The sequence below is a fragment of the Manis javanica genome, chromosome 7 (genome assembly GCF_040802235.1).
Source record: "Manis javanica isolate MJ-LG chromosome 7, MJ_LKY, whole genome shotgun sequence".
In the NCBI taxonomy this organism is placed as follows: domain Eukaryota; kingdom Metazoa; phylum Chordata; class Mammalia; order Pholidota; family Manidae; genus Manis; species Manis javanica.
The window spans coordinates 117,682,339-117,708,029 of NC_133162.1; the positions used below are offsets into that span (position 1 = coordinate 117,682,339).

Genomic DNA, 25,691 nt, shown 5'->3' on the forward strand with positions numbered 1-25,691 from the left:
TTAAGTAAACACAACCTCCTTTTTTGAACATAACACTGCAGAATTGTGGGAGTAGAGGAGGGCAGTTATTTCTTACTTTCTGTAAGTTTTATGAAGATTCTTCATTGACTTATTTATCCCATACGATGATTCCTTTTTCGTTTCAAACCATGATAACACATTGTGGTTAACTTTGGTGATCTGCCCTGTAGTTTGCAATGTTCCCTTGTAAGTCACAAGCAGTTATGCATTGAGATTTTAAAATCTAAGATGCTTAAGATGTTTGTGACATTGCTCTTTCTGAAAAGAAAGCCAAGATTCTAGACCTTACTGAAAATCTGATTTCTTGTTTACTTTGCCCACTTCTGCCCAAATGGTGCAATGGGAGTTCTCAAGACTTTTCCATGTAGTGTCTAAAATGAGTTGTGCATTACTTAATTCATTTGGGGGCTATGAACAAATAGTATCAACCAGCCAGAACTATAATATTGAGCAGTTTGTCTTTTTCTTTTCTTCATTCTATCACATTTGCATTAGCCAAAGAGATAAGAACATTAGTAATTCATATGTGTAAACAACCCAGAAGTGAATATTAAATCAGTGAGCCAAAAAGCAATAAACAACGTAAGCATGAAAAATCCTGCTAACAGTGGGGGGTCTGATATAGAAAAAATATACAAAAAGCATTATCTTCAAATATGAAAGATTAATTTGTATCTACTGTAAATATGTATTATCAGCCTTATCTGCTTTTATACACACTGTGTGTGTACCTCAGTGACCTTTTATAAACCAGAAGAATGGTTGATTTAATAATTTGCTATGTAAATACAAAGTTGTCTATAAATTGGAAAATTTGATGCCAGATGGCTTCACAATATACAAATGTGTTTTGTAACATCATGCCTTTATGGATTAAGTATAAATACACTTGACTGTCTGTGTAGAAGGGTAGCAATTTACATTTCACCTGTATTTCAAATGGATATTTTTGTCCAAATGGTTATACTCTTAGGGAAAGAAAATGACCTGAACATTTTCAATGTGAAAAAACAAATATGATTTTGGATTCACCAGAACTCCTTTTCACATTCAAGAGTCATTCAATTCCATGCTAAATGCCTTGTATGAAGAGATTTCCGAAGAAGATTCATTGATCCAGGACTGGAATCTACCAAACTGAATTATTCTTTAGAGATAGGCTGTGCATCTTAATTTCTAAATCATAGACAGGGGAAGAACCACAGCCTTCCTATTGCTTTGACTTACCCTTCAGGGCTGGGTTCTTGCTACAAGGTGTCACCTCAACACACGGCTTCCTAACCTTAGCACCCCTGCCACCCTAGGAGCTGTCACTGTCTATTGTGAGGGCTGTTCTGTGCACTGAAGGGTGCTGGCCAGCCTCCCCTCTACCCACCACATGCTAGTGGCATCCCTTTCAAATTGTGGTGATCAAAAATGATTCTGGACATAGCCAAATGACTCCTGGAGTAGGGGTGAGAATGGTAGGGTGGGGGAGGGGACTGCGTGAGACTTGAAAACCACTGCCTTAACAGACTCAGGGAACATGTCTATAAATATTAGTTTTCTATGCTATAATCAACAGGAAAATGACTCCTGGATCAAAATCCATGCCAAAAGAGTACTCACAGTCTATGGTTAAGGAAGTGACCACATTAGCTTCCGCTTGATTTTAACACGTTTGACAGTTTTGATCCTAGAACCCAAGATAATCGTGTTTTGAGAACTCCCAGGTAGAACCTGGGAGAGTTACGTAGATACTGTGGTTCAGAGTTTGTGAGAAGACTGATATCCCACTTTGGTATGGTGGTGGAAGGCTTCCTGATAGCGTAGCTGGCTCCCTCAGATCAAGATGAGGAATTTGGCTAAGGGGACCAAGTTGTATATATTTTAATAGCTCTCTACAGCAGCTTGGGTCAAGTGTCCCTAGTTTTTGTGTGGTCCTCTTGTAAGTTCCAACAGAAGCAGTTCAGTAGATCATGGAGATACCTTTGATATATTTATTCATTAGATATTCAGTCCCACTGTATGTCACGCCCTGTGACAGCAATAGGAATACAATAGTGAATAAGACAGACCCTATTCTCTGTCTTCACAGAGATGCCCAGAGATGGCCAGTTAAATATTAAACACAATGAAGGGTGGTAAGGGCTGGGATAAGGATGTGCCCAGAAGGCCCCTGACCTAGTCCAATGGGAATGGGGCTTAAGTGAGAATCAAGCACAGATAAATCAGAATTAGGCAAAGGAAAAGGGTGTGCCCTGGAGAAAAGAAAAAGAGAGTGTGTTAGGGCAGAGAGAGCAGCGTGTGTAAGGCTTGGAGGATAGAGGCCACGTGAGAAGAGTGGCTGAAGAGTGGAGTGCAAGATGGAGTCACAAAGAGATACGGAGCAACAACAAAGTGGGGTCTGGGCAGGTCTTGTCAGGACTTTGCACTTTAGCATGCTGGTAAGGAGGGGCGTGATCTGATCAGGTTTGTGGTTTCGAGAGGTTATTCAGGCCGCAATGTGAAGACCCGGCGTTTGGAAGGGGACCACACTGAAGAACATGCATCTCATTTCAGGGGCACCATGTTTAAAAAGCATGTACTTCTTCAAAAACAAAAATAATTAGGGGTGCATCCTAATTCTTCATATTATGTTTGTCAAGCAAGTTCCATCCCAGCTTTGTATATAAATGTATCAGTGTGTGCAAGTGCACCACTGTACTAACAGTCATGAAGAAATGCTATTCTATACTTATTGCCAACAGTATTAATTCCCTATTTCTTTCACACAAAGTCATGCTCTAGTGGTAGAGCTATTTTTCTACTTTGATGATTAGAAGTTGGGAAAGTCTAAAATCCCAGTCTTTTGTTAAAGTGTTAGAAAGCAAGGCGTGCTAAAGTGCAGGTTAAGATTAGACCTTTGCATGGTCATTTCATCCTACACACCCCTACTGGGAAACAGGAAGCTGCAGAGGAGCATGTGAGATACAGAGGTACCAGGTGAGCACTGAGAATTCAAAAAGCGCGGAAAGGCAGGACCACCAACAGGGCCTAGAACACAGACCTCTGCCCCACAGCAAGGAAGACCACAATGGCCTTTGTGTACATGCTCTTCAAGGTATCTGCAACCACATTCATGAACATTGAACTTGAACTAATCACCAGTTAAAAAACAAAAGCAGAGGCAATGTAGTAACAGGTATCCAATGCTATTATCCAGAGGCCAGCAAATAGCCCCTTCCTGTAGCATGGGGTCCTGCATCAGGAAAATGGACCCTCCCCAGGGAGACAGCCCATGATAACATTTCCACACTGGGCTCTGGAGGGGGCATCATCTACATTCAACTGCAGACTGTGCCCCTTACTAGCTGACTTCAGGCAAGTTACTTAACCTTTATGCTTCGCTTCATCTACAAAAGGAGATAGTAATAGCAGTTGTCCCAATGGGGTTCTTTAAGGGTGGAATGAGATTAGTGCAGATAAAGCTCTTAATGCCCAGCAGATAGCAGGTACTCGGAATGTTTATTGTTAAACTACAATATCAAAGATTGAGATTAGTAAAGGGAACTTCCTGCCAGTAAAACACTTCAAACCTAAGAAGGAGTTGTGTCTAGAACATCTGTGGAAGTCTGCAAACGTAGGAGAGTGGTTTACCTGTCCTGGGCAGCTCTGCCCAGGGCAAACTGTAACATAGAAGCTTTTTCTGGCTCTCCCCTTCCAGCTCAGAAATTCTGGATCTACCAGCCAGGGTGCTTCTTAGATGAATTCCACTGTCCATAATGCTACATGCAGAGATGGACCAGCAAAATGATTTCCCAATAAACTAGTCTGGAAAGTGATTTCTCCAAGAAGGTAAGTGCATTGACTGTGATCAGCAGAGTAGACACAGAACTTCTAACCTTCAGCCTCCCTGTGAAGTTGAAACCAACTCTTCAATTAAATAGCTCAAGGTATGAAAAACTTAAACAACTTCAAGTCCATGAAATCAGAGAAGCCAAGTTCCACACAGAGAAAAGTGAATTTGACTTAAGAGACTGAAATTTAGGGTCCTAGTTCTTGCCACTGACTGGCTCCATGATTTAGGACAAATCACTAAAGCGGCCCCAGGGCCAGACTCCTAGGTTGTGAATCCAGTTATTCAGTGGCTGTGTGACCTCAGTCCAATTACCTTTAGGTGCCTTAGTTTCATTCTTTGCAAAATGGGGATGCTAGAATTCACAGAATTGCTTGAGGATTAAATTAATCTCTGTGAAGCATTTAGAAGAGTGTCAGGCATTGAGTGAATGCTGTACAAGTCTCCCTATTGTTACTATTATTACTGTTAATAATAAATGCTGAGCCTCACTCATTCCTTCATCCATAGATGGAAATGACATAGCCCTCACTATATTCCCAGAAGAATCAGTCTTTTGTGGGATGTTTGTTTAAGAGGACCTGTTGTTCATGTTTAGCCACTTATTTATCTTCCTTGATTTAAACCCGAGTGCTCATGGGAGGAGTAGGCCTTTGAACCAAGCAAGAATCAGGAAGTTCCCAAAAGATCTGAGAATATAGAGGGGAGGAGAAAGCTGTTCATAGCTATCCTAGGATTAGCTGTACTCAAAGGAGTAGCATGAAAAGGAAAAGAGAATGCACTGAGGTGTGCTTTTAAAAGGGGGAGGAAAGAACTAATAAATATAGTGGCAGTACAGTTGGTGCTTGAACACACAGGTTTGAGTGGCATGGGCCCACTTAGAGGCATAATTTTTTCAATAAATATATTGGAAAATTTTTTGGAGATTTTCAACATTTGGAAAAAGCTTTTTCTCTTTTGTAAGAAAAGAGAGCAATGTCCTGGTTCTCTCTGAATATACATGTATACAATACATGTAACATATAAAATATGTGTTAATTGACTATTTATGTTATAGTAAGGCTTCTGGTCAACACTAGGCCAATAGCAGTTTATGAGCCCTCAAAATTTATACATGGCTTGTTGACTGCATGGGGGTCAGTGCCCCTTACCCTCATATTGTCCAAGGGTCAACTGTATTGTTAAGTGCTATTAAGGATTAACATTTATTTCTTACTTGGAAGTTTAGATCTCAGTACTAAGACTTTTCAGACTGAAGCCTTAAGCACAACTTGCTAAAAAGAAGGAATAGAATTTGTTGAACACTGATGGAAGGAGGAGGTTTAACTGAACACTTCACCCCCAGTAACATCTTCAGGGTTTCCTGAGCCCCTGTGAACACTGCATGTGCGGAACGTGCCCAGGAGAACTAGTCACCCAAGCCTCTGGTCCCTGGACTGTGGCTGAGTCTCCCCACAACATAGCTTTCCCCACCAAGGTAATCTTAAGTAGCTTTCATGGTCACAGAAGAGAGTCTTAGGAAATCTGTGACCTTTTACGGTGTTGTCTCCCTTTCCCAATCAAAAAGAATTACCCAGAATTAGTAGTTTCCATCACATTTCAAAACCAGCATGGAGATTCATGAGCCATGATTCCAGGTGGTTTATTTGGCAAAGAATGGGAAGCAGGAATTCACAGGGGCTGGAAAAGAAAGCACGCAAGAATTGGAAGAGAGCAAAGCCTGGTTCTCTCTGGATAAGCCATCTCCTTGAGCAAGCGTCAGCAAGGCCAAAGAAATTGTTCCTCCCCCTCCTCTTGGCTTCCCTGCTCTTCCCAAACATCTGAGGCGATCGTGGAGCAGATGAGGCGTCCTGAGGAGGGGCAGTGTGTGTGCTGTGCTTCTGCGTTTTGTAAGGCAACCAGGTCAGCCAAAAGAGATCAGGCCACAGCAACTGCCAATGTGAGAGGCTCATAGCTTGCTGAGAGGAGAACAAAACTTTAAAAGTGGTATAATTCCTGCCTCAAAGAGTAGCTCTCCTTGTTCTAAAGAAGTCGTATCCAAACTTTGAGGACCTATTAGATATAAATGTGTATGTGTGTGTGTACTATGCATAATACTAAATTAATATATTATGTGTGTTCTAAAACACACAAAATAGAAACTAGGAAAGACTGAGATAAACTTAACAGAAAAACTTGTTTTTATTTTGCTCCCCCTTACCTTAATAGATGATCTTGCATAGTGCCTGGAGTGTATACTCTGACCCTTGGAGATCACTCCAGGTGACAAAATACTGGGAGGTCATGATATGTTGCTCCAAAGACCAAAGGCAAGGTGGAACCAAGCCGACAAAGGGAGCACCTTGAGGAGGTACCCAGGTTTTCTTGTTCAGCTTTCCACGCTCAATTCTGATTAAAGGTCAAGGAAAGAAGAAAGAGAGGAGAGCATTCCTGAAGCTCAAAGCTAACGTGGAACATCTTTTATGTCAGGTTACATGAGTAACCTTGATCTTTCTATACTCTCTAAGTGTCTATTAAATATATTTCTTTCAATGTGAGACAGGGTCACTGCCAGGTTCTGTCACCTGCCCAGAGGAGCTGCTGACCGGTGCGCGAGGGTCTGACCGCAGGTAGAGCTCTGCCACGCTGCTTTTGGAAGATGGCATGCCCACCTGGGCCAGGCACTCTGACTGTGCACGTGCACTCCTGGCCGCAGCAAAGCTCTGGAGCTTCCCTGACAGGGACCCAAGGTATGTGGTTCTAGGCCGTTCACTCATAAGGTCGTGGCATTGTGGAAAAGGGGCTGAACTGGGTTCTAGTTCCAGTTCCCTGGTGTGGCCTTGGACAAGTGCCTTAACTTCTCTTAACCTGAGTTTTCTCACCTGTCCCTAGGGGACCTGATACCCTAGCTACCCCACTGGGTTATGATGAAGTTCACATGAACATGCATATGAAGGTGATTTGCAAAAAATACAAAACATTGTACAAATCAAGTCATAAGGTATTCAGACTCATGGGTTAAGGTCTTTTCAAGGCATTAAAAACAAACATTTCCTAGAAATCTTGGAGTTAACCATCCTGAGGAACATTCTCTTGTGGAGCCCAGCTCAGAGGGAAACTGGCTCATGGTAGATTTCTAATCTGAGCCCAGAGCTCTGGAGGCTTTGTTAACCTAAAGAATAAACCAAGCAGATGATGATGACTTCCATAAAACAGTTTGGATACATTTCTGTGCTTCTGGATAATGACAAGATTCCTAGGAGATGTAATTTGTTCATTCATTCTTTCAACAAATATTTTTAAGGTATCTTGTCTCTGAGATAAAGTAAAAAAGGTCACTCCCTCAAAGAGCTCACGTTCCAGTCAATGACAAGGACACATGAACAATCACTGCAATACAGACAAGAGCCATGAACCAGGTGTGAATTACAAAAAAGCTTTGGAATACTGGGAGGCTTGAATATTGGGGCATCAGGTGACTTATGGAAGAGTAGGAGGTCAAGCATTGCCAGCAGGGGTAAAGGACATTCAAGAGAAAGGAAATAAAGTGCAGAGGCCAGGGGAGTGGGCATGGGAAAGGGTAGAGAAGGGTATGTTTTTCTGGGAACTGTGAGGGATTCAGTAAGTCTTAAATATAATGTCTAGAAAGGAGAGGAGAAGACAATAAGCCCAGAAAGTAGGCAGAAGCCAGCTTGGGGTGGAAGTGGAGTGCTGGTAGGTGTTCTAGGCCAGCAAAACATGAAAAGCCATTTGAAACACTTTAAGCCAGATGAGTAACAGCCATTCATCTATACACATATCAACAAATAATTATTGTGTACTTAGCATGTGCCAGCACTATTCTAGGATACAATGGTAAATACCGACTGCCATGTTCCTACCCTTATAGAATGTATAGTCAAGTGTCAAAGACAGACACCAGAAAATTATTGAAGTGCAATGAGTATTATGATGGCCATTAGCCTTCATATAAGGATGTCACCATATAATTTGTTTTAGAAAGGTTACTGTAATCATAGAATAGGAATGGATAATTTTTCATACCCTCCTGGAAAAATGCCAGCTGTTCAAGTTTGCTGCACTGACCTCAAGGCAAAAACCCAGTTGCCTCTATGGGGCTCAATCAAAATATCATTGACCCACCCAAAATTAAGGCATGGGGAATGGTGAGATTAGTGTCAGCAATTTAATTGGGTTATATTTAGAACCCAGAACCATGAGTCAGAGGTCTTGTACTGTAGTCTCAGCCCTGATTATGTGACTTTGAGCAAGTCACATCACTCACTGGGCCTAGGTACTTAAGGGAACAGTAAAGTTCTTTTGAGCTTAATATTCTAAGTGTCTATGGAAGAGGGCTAGTAACCAGCATGTTGTAGGTAATCCATGTTCATGAAGGAGGCTTCTTCCAGGGCTTCCCTTGTCGGCCTCTGTCAGATCTACCTCCCCATGGCCTGACAATGAAGAGACGATCTCCTGACGCCCTTTCTCTATGGAACTTGGATCCTCCCAACACCTGCACTTCACATTGTCCATTTTGTTGGACTTAATTAAATCAAACAGATGGGGTAACAAGGAATGACACAACTGATGTGTACCCATTGCCATAACTCACAGCAGGCTGTTATCCAGTCCCTTGGAATGGGTTCTGGCTTTCTCTTTTTCACTACAAAGGATTATCTGGGTCAAAACTTCTGAGGCAAGAACAAGCTTTCTCCAGGACCCAACCAGCAAGTTCATAGAGTTTGTAGGATGAGCTTTGACAGACACCAAAAAAACCCTCACCAGCCTATCCCAGTGTCGGTAATTTCCATGGCCAAGGTTTACAAATCCTCGTGAGATCAAAGGATGACCTTCAAGCCTTATAGCTGCGGTGAGGAGGGCAAGGGAGGTGGGAGTGGGGTGCCAGGGGACAAAAAGGTGGTACACTTGTCAACTTGCCTAAAACTGAGGCCACTTTGATGATGACACATACTCATAGGTTGTTCTATATCTATGACATTCACCTATTTTGAGCTAGGAAATAACAAAAACCCTAAGAGGCAGCTCTTGGCAGGGTTCGCCGCTGCCATGTCCACAGCACCTGTGTGTGTCTACACCAGGTTCAGTGAGGCCGCTCAAGTTGGAGGTCTTGGTTGCAGTGAGATGGCACTTGAGGAGTCGTAATGAAGGCTTCCTCCCTCCATGGCCAGAGGCCAATGGGTGCTGGCAGTCACCTGGGCCCACCACTGGCACTACAGGCCAGAGCGTTAACACATGGCATCTCCATGGGATTTGGGCTGCCTCACAGCATGTGCATAGGCTCCCAGAGCAAGTGCACCAAAACCAAGAGAAAGAGCCAGGCAAAAGCAGGATTGCCTTTCTTAGCCTAGCCTCTGATATCACCTGTCATTGCATCTGCCCAATTCATTTGGTGAGAGCAAGGCCCCAAAGCCAGCCCCTGTTCTAGAGGGAAGGAATTTGACTGCCTCTCTTGATGGACTGACAAAAATTTGCAGACACAGTTAAAACCAGTACAGAAACTTTATTTTGGGTATCATTAATCTACAATTACATGAACAACACTATGGTTACTAGATGCCCCCATTATCAAGTCCCGACGACATACCCCATTACAGTCACTATCCATCAGCACAGTAAGGTGCTATAGAATCACTACTTGTCTTCTCTTTGTTGTACAGCCTTCCCCATGCCACCCTCCCTACATTATGTGTGCTAATTGTAATGCCTCTTTTTCCCCCTTCTCCCTCCCTTCCCAACCATCTTCCCCAGTCCCTTTCCCTTTAGTAACTGTTAGTCCATTCTTGAGTTCTGTGAGTCTGCTGCTGTATTGTTCCTTCAGTTTTTGCTTTGTTCTTATACTCCACATATGAGTGAAATCATTTGATACTTGTCTTTTTCCACCTGGCTTATTTCACTGAGCATAATACCCTCTAGCTCCATCCATGTTGTTGTGAATGGTAGGATTTGTTTTCTTCTTATGGCTGAATAATATTCCCTTGTGTATATGTACCACATCTTCTTTATCCATTCATCTACTGATGGACACTTAGGTTGCTTCCATTTCTTGGCTATTGTAAATAGTGCTGCAATAAACATAGGTGTGCATATGTCCTTTTCAAACTGGGCTGCTGAATTCTTAGGGTAAATTCCTAGAAGTGGAATTCCTGGGTCAAATGGTATTACTATTTTTTGTTTTTTGAGGAACCTTAATAATGCTTTCCACAATGGTTGAACTAATTTATGTTCCTACCAGCACTGTAGGAGGGTACTCCTTTCTGTACATCATTGCCAACATTTGTTGTTGTTTGTCTTTTGGATGGTGGCCATCCTAACTGGTGTGAGGTGATATCTCATAGTGCTTTTAATTTGCATTTCTCTGATGATCAGTGATGTGGAGCATCTTTTCAAGTGCCTGTTGGCCATCGGAATTTCTTTTTTGGAGAAGTATCTGTTCAGATCCTCTGCCCATTTTTTAATTGGATTATTTGCTTTTTGCTTATTGAGGTTCATGAGCCCTTCATATATTTTGGATGTCAACCCTTTATCAGATATGTCATTTATGAATATATTCTCCCACACTTTAGGATGCCTTTTTGTTCTATTGATGGTGCACTTTGCTGTACAGAAGCCTTTCAGCTTGATATAGTCCCACCTGTTCATTTTTGCTTTTGTTTCCCTTGCCCAGGTAGATATGTTCATGAAGAAGTCGCTCATGTTTATGTCCAAGAGATTTTTGCCTGTTTTTTTCTAAGAGTTTTATGATTTCATGACTTACATTCAGGTCTCTGATCCATTTTGAATTTATTTTTGTGTATGGGGTTAGACAATGATTCAGTTTCATTCTCTTACATGTAGCTGTCCAGTTTTGTCAATACCAGCTGTTGAAGAGGCTGTCATTTCTCCATTGTATATCCCTGTCTCCTTTATCATATATTAATTGACCATGTATGTTTGGGTTAATATCTGGACTCTCTATTCTGTTCCACTGGTCTGTGGGTTTGTTCTTGTGCCAGTACCAAATTGTCTTGATTACTATGGCTTTGTAGTAGAGCTTGAAGTTGGGAAGCAAGATGGCCCCTGCTTTATTCTTCCTTCTCAGGATTGCTTTGGCTGTTTGGGATCTTTGGTGGTTTCATATACATTTTAGAACTATTTGTTCCAGTTTGTTGAAGAATGCTGTTGGTATTTTGATAGGGATTGTATTGAATCTGTAGATTGCTTTAGGCAGGATGGGATTTTGACAATAATAATTCTTCCTAGCCAAGAGCATGGGATGAGTTTCCATTTGTTAGTGTACTCTTTAATATCTCTTAAGAGTGTCTGGTAGTTTTCAGGGTATAGGTCTTTCACTTCCTTGGTTAGGTTTATTTCTAGGTATTTTATTCTTTTTGATGCAATTGTGAATGGAATTGTTTTTCTGATTTTTCTTTCTGCTAGTTCATCTTTTGTGTATAGGGAAGCAACAGATTTCTGTGTATTAATTTTGTATCCTGCAACGTTGCTGAATTCAGATATTAGTTCTAGAAATTTTGGGGTGGAGTCTTTAGGTTTTTTTATGTGCAATATCATGTCATCTGCAAATAGGGACAGTTTGACTTCTTTACCAATCTGGATGCCTTGTATTTCTTTGTTTTATCTGATTGCCATGGCTAGGACCTCCAGTACTAGGTTGAATAACAGTGGGGAGAGTGGGCATCTTTGTCTTGTTCCCGATCTTAGGTGAAAAGCTTTCAAATTCTCACTGTTACGTATGATGTTGGCTGTGGGTTTATCATATATGGCCTTTATTATGTTGAGGTACTTGCCCTCTATACCCATTTTGTTGAGAGTTTTTATCATGAATGGATGTTGAATTTTGTCAAATGCTTTTTCTGCATCTATGGAGATGATCATGTGTTTTTTGTCCTTCTTTTTGTTAATGTGGTGAATGATGTTGATGGATTTTCAAATGTTGTACCGTTCTTGCATCCTTGAGATGAATCCCACTTGATAATAATGTATGATCCTCTTGATGTATATTTGAATTCAGTTTGCTAATATTTTGTTGAGTATTTTTGCATCTATGTTTATCAGGGATTTTGGTCTGTAATATTCTTTTTTTGTGGGGTCTTTGCCTGGTTTTGGTATTAGAGTGATGCTGGCTTCATCAAATGAGTTTGGAAATATTCCCTCTTCTTCTATTTTTTGGAAAACTTTAAGGAGGATGGGCATTATGTCTTCTCTGTATGTCTGATAAAATTCAGCGGTGAATCCATCTGGTCTGGAGGTTTTGTTCTTGGGTAGTTTTTTGATTACCTATTCAATTTCATTGCTGGTAATTGGTCTGTTTAGATTTTCTGTTTCTTCCTTAGTCAGTCTTGGAAGGTTGTATTTTTCTAGAAAGTTGTCATTTTTTCTAGGTTATCCAGCTTGTTAGCATATAGAGTCTCATAGTATTCTCTAATAATTATTTGTATTTCTGTGATGTCCATGGTGATTTTTCCTTTCTCATTTCTGATTCTGTTTATGTGTGTTGATTCTCTTTTTCTCTTAATAACTCTGGCTAGGGGTTTACCTATTTTGTTTATTTTCTCAAAGAACCAGCTCTTGGTTTCATTGATTTTTTTTCTGCTATTTTATTCTTCTCAATTTTATTTATTTCTTCTCTGATCTTTACTATGTCCCTCCTTCTGCTGACTTTGGGCCTCATTTGTTCTTCTTTTTCCAGTTTCAATAATTGTGACTTTAGACTATTCATTTGGGATTGTTCTTCCTTATTTAAACAGGCCTGGATTGCTATACGCTTTCCTCTTAGCACTGCCTTTGCTGCATCCCACAGAAGTTGGGGCTTTGTGCTGTTATCATTTGTCTCTGTATATTGCTTGATCTCTGTTTTAATTTGGTCATTGATCCATTGATTATTTAGGAGCATGTTTTAAGCCTCCATGTGTTTGTCAGCCTTTTTGTTTTCTTTGTAGAATTTATTTCTAGTTTTATACCTTTGTGATCTGAGAAGTTGGTTGGTAGAATTTCAATCTTTTTGAATATACTGAGGCTCTTTTTGTAGCCTAGTATGTGGTCTATTCTTGAAAATATTCCATGTGCACTTGAGAAGAATGTGTATCCTGATGCTTTTGGATGTAGAGTTCTGTAGATGTCTGTTAGGTCCATTATTCTAGTGTGTTGTTCAGTGCCTCTATGTCCTTACTTATTTTCTATCTGGTTGATCAGTCCTTTGGAGTGAGTGGTGTGTTGAAGTTTCCTAAAATGAAATCATTGCATTCTGTTTCCTCCGTTAATTCTGTTAGTATTTGTTTCACATATGTTGGTGCTCCTGTGTTGGGTGCATATATATTTATAATGGTTATATCCTCTTGTTGGACTGACCCATTTATCATTATGTAATCTCCTTCTTTATCTCTTGTTACTTTCTTTATTTTGAAGTCTATTTTGTCTGATACAAGTACTGTAACACCTGCTTTTTTATCCCTATTGTTTGCATGATGAAATATCTTTTTCCATCCTTTCACTTTTAGTCTGTGTATGTCTTTGGGTTTGAGGTTAGTCTCTTGTAAGCAGTACATAGATGGTTCTTGCTTTTTTATGCATTCCATTACTCTGTGTCTTTTGATTGGTGCATTCAGTCCATTTACATTTAGGGTAATTATTGGTATATATGTACTTATTGCCATTGCAGGCTTTGGATTCATGGTTACCAAAGGTTCAACAGTAGCTTCTTTACTAGCTTCTTTACTACCGTGTAACTTTAACTCACTTACTATGCTATTATAAACACAGTCTGATGATTTTTCATTTCTCTTCCTTCTTATTCTTCCTCCTCCACTCTTTGTATGTTAGGTGTTTTATTCTGTACTCTTTTGTGTTTCCTTTTACTGCTTTTGTGGATAGCTGATTTTATTTTTTGCCTTTAGTTAGTATTTGGTTTGTCTGCTTTCTTTGCTGTTATTTTATTTTCTCTGGTGATATCTATTTAGCCTTAGGAGTCACTTTACAGTACCCTGTAGAGGTGGTTTGTTGGAGGTAAATTCCCTCAACTTTTGCTTACCTGGTAATTGTTTAATCCCTCCTTCAAATTTAAATGATAATCTTGCTGGGTACAATATTCTTGTTTCAAGGCCCTTCTGTTTCATTGCATTAAATATATCATGCCATTCTCATCTGGCCTGTAAGGTTTCTGTTGAGAAGTCTGATGATAGCCTGATGGGTTTTCCTTTGTAGGTGATCTTTTTTCTCTCTCTGGCTGCCTTTAATACCCTGTCCTTGTCTTTGATCTTTGCCATTTTAATTATTACATGTCTTGGTGTTGTCCTCCTTGGTTCCCTTGTGTTGGGAGATCTGTGAGCTTCCATGGTCTGAGAGACTATTTCCTTCCCCAGTTTGGGGAAGTTTTCAGCAATTATTTCTTCAAAGACAGTTTTTATCCCTTTTTCTCTCTCTTCTTCTTCTGGTACCCCTATAATGTGAATATTGTTCCATTTGGATTGGTTGCACAGTTCTCTTAATATTCTTTCATTCCTGGAGATCCTTTTATCTCTCTCTGCATCAGCTTCTCTGTATTCCTGTTCTCTGATTTCTGTTCCATTAACAGTCTCTTGCCCCTCATCCAGTCTGCTCTTAAGTCCTTCTACTGATTGTTTCATTTCTGTTATCTCTCCTGGACTTCATCCCTTAGCAATTGCATATTTCTCTGCAAGTCCATCAGCATGGTTATGACTTTAATTTTGAATTCTTTTTCAGGAAGATTGGTTATATCTATCTCACCAGGTCTTCTCTCTGGGGTTGTTTGAGTGATTTTTGACTGGACCAGATTCTTCTGCCTTTTCATGGCGATAGAAGTGATCACTGGCAGCTGGCACATGTGTCAGCTGGGAGAGCAAAGTCCCTTCCTGCTTCTTGCCCTTCTCCACTCACTGTGCTGGTTACCCACACACAGGAAGCAGCCTCTGGGTTAATCCCCTGAGCTGCTGTCAGCGGGGCAGCCCTAGGAATAGCCTAGGGCACTGTGCGGGGTTGCAGACGCACTGGGTATGTTCTCCTGCGAGAACGGTGCTTCTTTGTGCCTTCCGGAACTTGTGCCAGCTTCCTCTGTCTGTGCCAGGCAGCTGTGTGCTGGTGGCAGCCTCTGGGTCTGGTCCGGTTAGCTGCATGCTGGGAGAAGTCTCTGTGTGGTTGCTGTGGGCAGGGCTGCTCCCCTGCTTGTCTGTAGCAATGGTGAGTCAACCGGTTTGCTTGCAGTGCCAGCGGGGGGGGGACAAATGGCTGGTTGCTTATTGCCTTGAGGGGCTTTGGAGCTTCATTGCCACCCAGCAGGTTAGGGCACTTGAAATTCCTCAAGACTCCCAGCGTGCTGGGCTGAGTGTGCTGGGAAGATTTTGACCACCTGTTAAACCCTTGTCCCTTTAAGACTTTTAACACACCTGCTTTTCTTTTGTCCCAGGGGAGCTGGCTGTGGGGAACCTCCCACAGTCTCTGTCTCAGATTTTACTTTTCCATTTCTCTAATATCCAGTACACCATGTCGTGTGTGTCTGTGCTCCTGGTGCAGGTCACTAGGGCTGGCTAGTTAGCAGTCCTGGGCTCCCACTCCCTCCCCGCTCTGACTCCTTTCCTCCTGCCAGTGAGTTGGGGTGGGGGGAGTGCTGGGGTCCTGCTGGATCATGGTTTTGTATCTTACCGTTTTCATGAGAGATGCTGATTTCTCACAGATGTAGATGTAGCTTGGCTTTTTTACTCTATCTTATGGTCTCTCTTTTAGGAATAGTTCTATTTGCTGTGTTTTCAAAAATATATATGATTTTGGGAGGAGATTTCCACCGCCTTACTCATGCCGCCACCTTAAGCACCTCTCCCAGAAATTTTTAACAAAATTTGTAATTAGAATATTTTTCTCTTTGCTGGTGTAAGTATTGCTAAGATGAAAATAATTGCTAATATTTTTGGAACACTTATCATGTGCCAGGAACAATGCCAAAGGCTCTATAAGTCGTGAGAGTTAAATGAGATGCCACTCCAGGACAGGTACTACTATATCCCTATTACACAGATATGGAATCTAAAACTTAAAGATTTTAGGCAATTTGTCCATGTTACCCAGGTAGAAAGTGGCAGCCCGAGGAGGGGAAGCCAGGCAGACTCGGTGTCCACGCGCTTACCCACTGAGCCAAAGCCATGTTTTACATGCATAAGATGAGCTTCAGGTACATAAAACTGATTTCTCAAAGTTGGCAAGTTGACCTGTAATTGTATCCAACCTCACACACAAAAACATATATTTGTAAGTTCATAAAGATATTGAGGAAATATCTTCTTAGTAGCTATTATGTGAAGGTTTTTGGAGGTGGGAGTTTGGATTTGAAAGAAAGATGCTGTGATAACCCCTTTTGGGGGAAAAAAGGAGCCTCTGTAGCCCTCTATAGGCAGAATGTACTGAGTGTGCTTGGGAGAGGATGAAGAAAGAGGCAGTTACCAGCCCTCCAGATAATGCCATTTCCCATGGGAGAATCAGAAGGAGATTTTAGAAGAGACTTATGTAAAAGAGATTTCTTTCTCGTAAAGAGACTTACAAGAAAGATGCTATGTGCTGTGCACTGTGAACTTCCCCCATGCTCTGAAAATCTCCAGTAAAATTGCAAATAATCACAATGGGTTTGGTGTAGTTGGATGTATTGTTATGGCTTATTTAGAGACTGAGTTTTGTATCATGCATGGCTCAGGATCAGCCCGTACTAATGAAGGGGAGCACTAGGCTCTGTTCTTAAATTATGCCATATAACAAGTAGTTCATGTCCCTGACAGAGTGATGAAATTCATTAACCAGTTTCAGTCCCACGAGGTGCCTCTTCATCCTTCCCAGGAATTGGCATTAGGCCCAATCTGTTCCAGGAAAGATGAATGTACTGAGCATATGCTTACCAAGTGCCTACAACGTTTACCATACCCACATACAAACAACTCCCAGTAAAACTAAATTCTGGATTGAGGGCCATTCACTTTGTTTTGCCCACTCTGGATACCGGGGATCTACTAGGAAGGTATATCCCCTCAGTTCAGATACATACCAATTCCTCAATGAGTCTGTGAAACCAGCTCATGTACTCACTGAGACTAACCCAACACTCTGTGGTGAGAACCAGATAAATTTTATTCTTTGTGCTTAACAACAAAGAATCTCAAGAATTTTCTCTCATTCCCTTTCATTAGGGAAGTGGCAATAACTCTGAATTAACCTAGCTAAAGGCATATCTCTGGTCTCATCTAAGTCAATTTTTCATTTCCTATGTTGCTCTTGTCCAGTGTCATCTGCTGCCTCTTGGCCATAGGTATTTGGTGATAAATCTCACCTTTTGCATTTGCTTTGCACAAAACATCACCATTAACCTCTGTCATTGTTTCTTATAAAATACTTTGATTTCCTCCATCAAGCTCTGAAAAATATGGCTCTGGTACTGGGGTTTTTGTAGCCTCCTGCACATTTTGATGGCTGCTGTTCTTCCCCTGTGGAGATGGATGAACATTCACAGAACTAAAAGGAGCTGTATGCCCACTTTCATGGAAAGAATTAATTATATTCTGATTGGAGTCACACCTTAAAGCGAATCCCTTATTGTGTACAAATATGGATGCCATGACACTTCCTATACACTACCTTTAAGCATCTCCCTGTTAGTGGTCCCTTAAACAGCACTGTTGAATCATTTTGTATCATTTCCCCCAATTGTTCACAGCCCCTTCCTGTAAAAGGACTTCATTGCTATACCACTTGTTGGTGCCTTCCTAGTTCTCTACCCCACTGACATCAGGCTTGACTGTGGACTAGTTTGGGCCAATGGCTTGTGAGTGGAAGTGACAGGGCCTGTTCCAAGAAGAAGCTTTAAGAGCCATTGCCTGTTTCTGTCATGTTTCTTGCTATTTTCTTTGTTCATAAATCTGTATTTTAGGTTAGGGTTATTCCTTTAGTCTCAATGCCACAGTGAATGAGACATGTAGACTGAAGCTAAAGAGAGCTTAGCAGAGCTTTAGCTGACCTGCAGGAGCCATTAAACACAAGCAAGAAATAAACTTTTGTTGTGTTATGCCACTAGGATTTGGGACTTGGTACTATGGTATAACCTAGCAAAAGATTATTAAAATGCTCATAACATCAATTACATGCTTATATGTGAAAGCCTTTATGGTATACGGAGTTGTACAAGACATAGTCTCTGACTTCTAGAAGCTTACAATCTAGATAGAAGATTAGACATTCAAGTATGTGTTCCAGAAGCAGAAATGGCTAAGATGAATGAGGCAGGGGGACCACAAGGATGGTTAGCACATGGAAAATAAGGAGAGATTTCATAGAAGAAGGAAGATAGGGAACCTCAAGGATGCAGTGAATTCAAGGAGAAAAAGGACTGAGCAGGTGTCTGTGGACTTTGTTTACAGGAGTCACACAAGGGCTTCAAGGAATTGCTTCAAGGTGGATGAGCAGAGGGGCAGTCAGATGCAAAGTGTGAAAGAGGTGGAGAGGAAGCCAAGCCATCAAAAAAGATTGCTCTTTCAACATGTTGTGTGGCAAGAGAAACTGTAGTGATGGAGGAAGTCCAAGGACTAAGGCGATTTTGCAGGGTGATGCAGCATATTTGGGGACTTCTGCCTGCCCCGCACTCCCTTATTATACACTCTACCCCTGCCTGATGTGTCTGCTGAGTGGAGATAGAATTGGTGGTCTCCATGCTTCAGGTGAATGGCCCAAGGAGGACACCTGATTTGAGGAGGGCCGACCTAAGTAGCCAATGACCTATCACTTGAATGATCAGGCTCAATGAGATGATGCGGACAATCACATACCTTCTCAGAGGAGCCCCAAACCAAGAGGCACAGATGAAAGATGCCCTTTGATAATGGATCCTTGAGCTGAAAATCAAATAGAGGAGAAAAAAAGTGGCTACTATCTGGTCATATGTATCCCTAGGTCATGAGTCCAAAGTCATGAGGACCCACAGGAAGTGGCCGGGAAAGAGAGAACAAGAGAAGCACAGATACCAGGAGAGAAGTGCAGAAGCCAGGAGTAAGAGGTAACAATTAGCCTGCTGTGCTTCATGTATTCCAAGCACTGTCCTAAGTCATTTTCATTAATATCACCTCATTTATTTCTCAGAACAATCCTATGAGATGTGTGCTATGATCATCCTCATTTTACAGATGAGGAGCCCAAGACACAAAGAAGTTGTGCCCAAGGGGCTCACAGTAAAGCCATGACAAAAATTAAGCAGGCTGGCTCCTGAGTCCTTCCTTTTAGCCGCCACTACTGTCTGTGAAAGGGCTCTGGGAGGCACTCCCAGAAGCCCCTATGAGCTGTCCCTTCCTAAACTCAGGCACTTTAGTTTAATTGGATTTCCTGAGATCATCTGAAACTATCTGAACCATCAAGAATGGGCTTCAGTTCCTGAAAACCCAAAGAGCCCAAAGCAGATCCGACAGGGAGATGTGAGCTTTCCAGGTGAGAGAGGCTGGAGGGGTTAGAGGGAAAGGGGGCTGCTGATGGCGCTGAACGACAAGGAAGCACAAAGGGGTGGGAGTAAGGACTAGGCAGAGGTTTTCTTCTCCCATAGCCAGGACCAAATGGCACACTTTCACCATCAGGCACCCACAGCGCCATGTGGCGAGTCAGCGAATTAACCAGATGAACAGGAGTTGCACATAATCCAGTGGCTCTGCCTTTGTGGGTGGCTCAGCCACCAATGGAGTAGCTGGGGTTGGGCCTGTGTGCCTCCTCCTTGCTGAGCCTTAGGTGCTCTGTCAATAAAATAGGGATGATGATAAAAGACGGGAAGTATTTGACATACCAGGACGCTGGGAGACTGGAGAAGTACAGCTTTCCATGATGGGCAGCCCCCTGTGGTAGCCAGACCCAGGTTCCTGCGCCCAGTGTTCCAGAGACAGTCTCGGAGGTGGAGGTTGGAGTGCAGGCCGTTTATCAGGGAACGCTCCCAGGATCAACGCCCATGAGGAGCGAGGAGCGGCAGCCAGCGTGACAGCCAGTTCTTTGGCCTGAGCCAGGATGGGATGGCCCCGCAGAGTTGTCCCAAACGAGGCAGACGGCTGTGCGCTTGACCCTCACCCCCCACCAAGAAGTCACTGGGCCCAGGATGTGCTGTTAGACGAAGCAGCTCCCTGAGCCAAGGGCAGCTCCTGGGGAATCCTCAGCTGGGAGAGCTTCGGGAGGCACCACCCATGCAGACAGGGGATGAGCGCCTTGGCCTTGACAGGGGAGACCTGGCGGCACACCCCAGCATCTGCACACAACGGGCGCCCACTTCTCTGGGGACAAATAGCAGGGGAGCCTGGGCTTTGAGATGGGTGGGGGCTGGGAGGGGCCAGGAGGAGATGGCAGAAGGTTGTTCAGTGCTGAGAGGGTCTCACTCTGTCCCCCCACGTTTCCCGAGAATAAGTGACCTGTAAAATGCTGCAGGTCCTGTTCCCTCCCAATTCCTGTATTGAAGCTCTAATGCCCTATGTGGTTGCATGTGCAGATAGGCCCTTTCATGAGGTCATAAGGGTGGAGCCCTGACCTGATAGAACTAGTGTCTGGACAAGAGGAGGGAGACAGCAGGCACGCATGCAGAGAGCCACAAGAGGGCACAGTGAGAAGGCAGCCCTCTGCAAGCCCTGGAGGGAGGCCTCAGGGGGAACTGAACCTGCCAGCACCTCGATCATGATCCAGTCTCCAGAGCTGTGAGGAAATTAATTTCTGCTGTTTAAGCCCCTGGCCTGTGGTGGTTTGCAGTGGCAGCCCAAGCCGACTAAGACAGGTAGACAGGCACCCAGACAAGTAACAGGCTGAGGAGGCTGTGCCAGAAGCAGAGCCCATCTGTGTCCTCCAATTTCTCTGTCTTGTCTTTCCTGCCTTGCACGGTCTGGCTCTGAAGGGCTGGTCAGTGGCCAGGGGACACCTGGCAGAAATGCATTTCCAAGGCTCTGTGTGAATTCTGGACATGCAAATGTGTGACACCAAGAATCAGCAGCTCCTGGGTGCAAACCAGCTTCCAGTCTAGTGTTTCTCGCTACCTGCACTTGAGGAAGTCAAGGGAGAGAAAGTTTCACACACGAACCTTCCTCATCTCTGGCTGCCTGTGTGCTTGTGGTCCATTGCCAATGTGAGTGACCTGAATTCGGCTTTCCAGAGGAAATGTGTGCCACTGTAATTCTTTTGGTTCCACCTTGGAACTTGAATAAAAAGTATGATCTCATTTAAGAAAATGTCCAATGCCCAAGTCAGAACTGAAAACAGAAAACCAGGAAGTGAGAGTTTACTCCCTGGGCCTCCTTATCTGAAAAAAGGAGGCAGTCACTATAGATTTGTGGTTTTATTGTGTTTTTTAAAGGCTTTCTTCAAAAGAAATCTCCCCAGGAAGCAGAAACAAAGGAGCCACCTATGAGCTGAGCTGCTCTGTTCCAGAATCCTGCCCGGCAAGGCGGGGGCCTGCGAAGCAAGGTCTGAAAACCATTTTACTCTCTTCTCCAAAATCCTCCTCCAGCCTCCCACCTGCCATCGATGAGGAGTTGGTGTTCTGCCACCCGCAGTGGCCCCAGTGGGTCCCCTCCCCACGGCAGGGGGCATGTAAATGGAGCTAAGGGAGGAGAGAGCCCAGGCCCAAAGGAGCTTCCTCAGCTCCTAAACTCAGCGCCACCCACTAACACCCAGGAGGGCTGGGTGGGGAGAGAGGCCAGGTGAGGCAGTCTAGCTGAATTTCCTCCACAAGGAAACAGGAGGCACCAGCCCCACATGACAGATACATCCTGTGACGGTGAAGGTGGAAGCTGCAGACAAGAATTCCACCTCCCAGGGACAAACTGCTTGGAAAGTGTCCCCCACACTGCTTTCCTCCCTTCCTGACTTCTTGCAGCAGAAAACCCTTGCTTCTTTCATCTAACCCTTGCTCTCTGGCCCTGCTGTAATCTAGGAAAGAGTTTGGTGGCTGATTCACACTAAAGTGTTAGTGACTAATCACATCCTGATATTCCCTTCTCAAGTTTATTTGTAGTTATTAGAATAACATGCATTTACTAAACAGTATTCTTTAAGAAATTTAAAGTTAAGAACTTTAATGAAAAAAAGAACTTTAAAGAATATTTTGGCTTCTTTTAGAATTTTTCAAAAATTTAAGTCTCTAATTTTTGGTGTTATCATCTGTTCAATGACTGTCCCTACCGGCCAGATTAGAAATAATATTTAGCAGAACAGGGATCAGGTTCATCATATCCCTAGCACATTGGACAGTGCCTGGCTCAGGATAACCCCTTCATGAATACTTTTTAAATAGTGTGCTATGAGTAAATTAGCAAGTGAGTGAGTGAGAGGAAGAATCATTTCTGGTGTCCCTCTAAAACTTGTCTCTAAAATTAGCAGGACCAGGCCTGGAAAGAAGTTGTGGGAACAAGCATTGTCTATAGTGTGGGTAATGCAGCCCCCAGTGCCCTTTGGAACTGGCACCTTGGAACACCCCTGCATACTCCAGTGATGCTGTCCTTGGTCTGAGTACCCTGGGAAGGGCCTGCAGAGGCACGCAGTAGGGGTGAGGAGATCTTGTAGCTTTATATTCACCTCTTATGTTTGACCCCAAATGCTATCAGCTGGGTTACTATCCACTCTATTCACCAGACTTCTCCCAAAAGACTTTCGGTAGTTCTTCAAACTAAATTTACCTCCTGAATGATATGGATTTTCTGTCATCAAAGTTAATCCTGGGGCCATGGTTGAGGCAGTTCTGAGGGGAGCTACGAGGGGTGTCTGAGCAGTGGCTGTCTTGTTGGAATGAGCAAACAGCACCTCGAGATGGGGAAACTCTCCCCTGGATGAGAAACCCCAAGTGTGTGCATGAGAAAATGTGACCCCCGAGTCACATCACGTGGGTCCCTAAATAGATGGAGTTAGATTGGAAAGTAACTGTGTGGTTCAAGCTGGAAGTGCTGGAAATGCTAAGAAAGGCAAGACAGAGAAAGGCTCCTTATAAAAATTAAAAGAAATAGGGCCCGAATCAGTTCCTATGAAAGACAATGTTAAGCATGAATTGGAAACATAGAGACCCCACTGCGGACAGCCTCGCAGGGCCCGGCTGTGAATACGCAGCAGAGTGGGAAACGCGGCTGGAGGCAGCTTGGGTCATGTCCTCCACAAGGGCCTCTCAGACTGCAGTCACTATGCAAAGATCTGCACCTTTTTGAGGCTCTTGCTGCTTATGAGCAATTTATTTTTCTGGAAGTTTGTCTCTGGTACCTCATTCTCGAAAATCCTGAAATTGATACTGTACCTGGTGTACATTTCAAACAGCACTAGAGGTCATAGAGCCCATTGGAAAGTGACACCATGTGACTCCTTCTGCTGTGGACTGTTTACAGACAGCATCCTGCCACGTGCAGACCCACAGTCAATCCTTTTCAGCCCCTCCCCAACAGACAGGCTCAGAGCACCCTCACCTTACTGATCCTTGTCCTATTTCTTCTCATATTCATGAGGAGCCTTTTTCTGTCTTGCCTTTCTCAGTATTTCCAGCACTTCCAGCTTGAGCCGCTTAGAAATTCAGCTTATGCACCGCCACCTCCTGCCCAGACACCGACCTTTCCATCTCACTGTCCATCTGCACACGAGAAGGCCAGGGCTGTCCTGGACACCAACTGCCCCCTCGCTCCATATCTGGCTGCTGCGAGTCCTGCTGGGGCTCCAGAATGTTCCTGGAGAGTTTTCCAGATGTCCCATACATCCATGCAGACAAGTGAATGTGACTTACAAAGCAAATTACTTCAGGGTTTGCCCAAGGTTGGAGGTGCTGTGTTGGATCCCTGGCTTCCTGCAAGCTCCTGTGCTCCCAAGCACCAAATACGAGTTCACTGTACTTTAAAGAAACAGCCATTCAGGTTCTTAAACAGACTTCAAAAAAAAAGGGGGGGTGAAATAGGGCAACAATTTTAAGTGACAGAATTCTTGTAAAGTATTAAATTTGTTATATTTAATTTTGAGAAGGTAAAAAGTCTCCACTTTTTAATACTACCAACTTTTCTTTTTTTTTAATTTTTAAACCAAACCATTTTCAAAGAGCATAAGAACTTCTGCCTTTACCTAGCTGTGTGATCCTGGGCAAGATGTTTAAACCTCTCTATGCATCTGTTTCTCCATTGTTTATATAACAGTGTTGGACCTGAGAATCTCTCAGTCCCTTCCAGCCATGACGTTCATGAGCCCCTCTGAGGGAAATCCCACATACACCGACCCAGTGTTCTAGAACAACTGGGTGGGTGGGGACAGACCTGCCTCCCGCAAAAGGAACCCAAGCTCCAAAATTATTTCCTTCTCATGCACTGCAGTCCAAACTCCTGCCCAAAAACGTTTTGCCCAAATTGTGGCTAATTTGAAGTTAAGATGCAAATTTTCTGGAACCAGCCGAGAACTACATGTCACTATCTCTGAGATGGGGCTTCAAACTTGTGTCTGTTACAAGCTGCCCAGCCTAGGTGATCCTGATGCACACTGAAGTCTGAGAGCTACAGGAAGCTTCCTGGACAACCTGAGTGTGTGTGTCTGAGTGTGTGTGTCTCTGCGTGTCTGTCTGTGGCTATGCCCCTCTGTATCAGCTCTCCTTCCCTTGGTGCCCTGGGAGGCAGCTGAGCTGGACTATTCTGCACTCTTGAAATGTACCCACAGGGAATGTTGTGCCTCCAGACTCTTGTTGATACCGAGCTAAAAATGTAACTGTATATAGATGCACTCAGTTTAAGATTAAACCACTCCAACCCTCACAGTGGCCCTTGCTAATCATCTGCCTCTCTCCATGACCTCTGATGTCAGCATCCGCCAGGTTTCTCTAGCTACCAGTGCTTCAGAGAAGGGTGTACCTCTGCACACCCTCCAGCTAGAATGGGGCTCTGAGTGCCAGGCAGGAGGCCGAAAGCCCAGGAGCACATGTGCCCCTCACCTGCCTCCACCTACTAGTGCTGGGGGCTGGGATGGGGACCTGGGGAGGCCACTGGGGTCCTGCTGCCAGCCAGGCTTAAGGCAGGACAGTGCCATCCTTGGAAACCCCATGGGGATGCCCTAAATCAGCAGCTCATTAGATAATGAAAGAATGGAGAATTCCCTCCCCCACCCTTTTATGAGGTCAAAGACCCTCATTCTCCTATGAGCTACCCAGACCCAGGGAGCTGAAGATGTGTGTGAATTACAGACTCTACAGCCTTGCTGTCCATCCATTCTTCTTGCCAAGTGGCAGGGTAAGGAGGACACATGCCCTTAGAGCACAAGGTCAGAAAGCAGGGCAGGGACCCAGCTTCCAGAGCAACTCACACGTTCATTTAGCACACGTGTATTTAGTGCTGACTATATGCCAGGCTCTGTAGGCCTCCCACTAGTCACAGTAATGGCAGAGATCATGTGTGGGTTCCTGAGGGCCGGGATCCGGGCCCACTTACCACGTGCATCATTACACTGGATTCCACAACCACCTGAGGCGGCAGGCACTACTCCTACCCCAGGGGAATCTGCCACTTAGAAAGGTCCCTGCCGAGTGAGAGGCAGGGCTGGGAGGGAGCCCAGGCCACAGGTGCAGGCCCTTGCCTCACATCCTATTTCCAAAGTAAGGAAATGAGGCTCAGAGGGGCTCAGGACCTGCAACTTGCCTAACACTCACCAGCTGTTAACTACGGGCGGTGGGATCCGAGCCCAGGGCATCTGACTCCAGGGACCAGTCACTTCTTGCTGCACTCCGAAGAGGACCCTGCCTAGAGGTAGGTGCCCCAAATTGTTGCCTTAGAGGGACAAAGTCAGCAGTGGGTAATGCTGGCTCCAGAGGGACAGAGGGCTGTGCCCAGGGCTGGCAGAGGTGGAGGGGACAGGATGGGGA

General features: G+C 43.8%; 1 long non-coding RNA gene across 2 annotated transcripts; it reads left to right on the plus strand.

Moving 5' to 3' along the window:
• The first annotated feature begins 1,545 nt into the window (after nucleotides 1-1,545).
• Nucleotides 1,546-22,680, plus strand: LOC140850486 (uncharacterized). Of its 2 annotated transcripts, XR_012133391.1 has the most exons (4): nucleotides 1,546-6,188; nucleotides 6,381-6,567; nucleotides 18,770-20,532; nucleotides 21,183-22,680. It is a non-coding gene; the product is annotated as an uncharacterized lncRNA (long non-coding RNA). The 2 variants fall into 2 exon arrangements; XR_012133390.1 differs by having other exon boundaries at nucleotides 1,546-6,567.
• Nucleotides 22,681-25,691: the final 3,011 nt, after the last annotated feature.